Genomic DNA, 1,474 nt, shown 5'->3' with positions numbered 1-1,474 from the left:
TGTTCAGGGTTGCTATGGATCAGAACCGACTCGATGGCACTTAACAACAACTGGTGTGGCGCTGTGATAATGTGCCAGATTGCAAAGCCATTTGAACTACAAGGTTGGTGGTTCAAGCTCCCCAGCTGCTCCTTGGAAACCCTATACAGGGTCGCTATTGGTTGGAACTGACTCAACGGCACTTAACAACAACAATATCCATAAGCATAGGTCAAGTACATCAAATTGTAGCAATATACACTTGTTTACTTTATTATTATTCTTTTTTTAATCTTCCTCTAGTCGAGTTTGGATCATCCAGCCATCAAAGCTAGGTTGAATGGGTACTATCTTCAGCTTTAGGCATTCTTGTACATCTCCCACTGCTTCATATCAGAGGGATACTTCACTCTCAGCTCTAAACCTTCATGACTATGTCCTTATCCATGGGATTAGAAGTCCCATACTTCAGACCAACCAGTCCTTCCTCTTCTCTCTCTCTCACTCATCTGTATGCCGATGAGAGTCTATCATTCCGTGTTCTTTTGATGCTTTCTGTATAATTCAATATTAAACCTACAGTACTGCAAATCAAGGCTTACTTTTTTTTTTTTTTGGCCCCTCAGTTCTTTCAGTTTGAGAAATACTGAGCGTGTTCTTCCCTATATTGTTTTCTAACTCTAGGTATTTGCATATTTCATTATAATACTTGACTTTTTCTTTGTCTTCTGGAGATGCCATTTGAAATTTTTGGTACATTGTTTTATACCTCCTTACTTTTATTTGTTTAATATCTCTACAATGGAAAACAGGTTTCAGAGTCTCTTCTGACAACAATTTTGGTCTTTTAATCTTTATCGTCTGCTTAATGACTTTTTACTTTCATCCTATTGATGTTCTTGGTGTCATCCCACAACTCTTCTGGACTTCAGTCTTTAGTATCTAATACACCAAATCTGTTCTTCAGATAAACTCTAAATTAAGCTGGCATCTGTTCAAGGTTATATTTTGGCTCTCATGGACTGGTTTCAATTTTCTTCAGCATCAGTCTGAACTTGAACCTGAGTCATTGAGAGTCTGCTCTACAGTCTACCCCTAGCCTTGTTTTGCCTGATGGCAAAACTTACCCACTTACCCACTATCTCTTTACACAGATGTATTCAATTTGGTGAGATCCACATGTGTACTTCTCTTTTATGTTGTTTAAAAAAATTATTTGCAATTAAGAAGTCATTGATCTTGAAAATTCTATCATGCAATCTCTAGCATCATTTCTATCTCCAAGGCTATATTTTCTAATTACTGATCCTTCTTCTTTGTTTCTAGCCTTGCATTCTAATTGTCAATAATCATCAAAACATCTTAATTGCATATATGATCAATTTCAGACTGAATAAGTTGGTTGTTGTTTGCTGGGAACAGCATACACAGACCCTGGGTTGATCAGTGGCAGCCCCATTAAACTGCCTCTGAATATAATCAGTTTAACCCAGAT

This window comes from Chrysochloris asiatica, unplaced genomic scaffold, assembly GCF_000296735.1.
Source record: "Chrysochloris asiatica unplaced genomic scaffold, ChrAsi1.0 scaffold00447, whole genome shotgun sequence".
NCBI lineage: Eukaryota > Metazoa > Chordata > Mammalia > Afrosoricida > Chrysochloridae > Chrysochloris > Chrysochloris asiatica.
The sequence above is the reverse complement of the archived record's forward strand: the minus strand, read 5'-3'. Positions refer to the sequence as shown.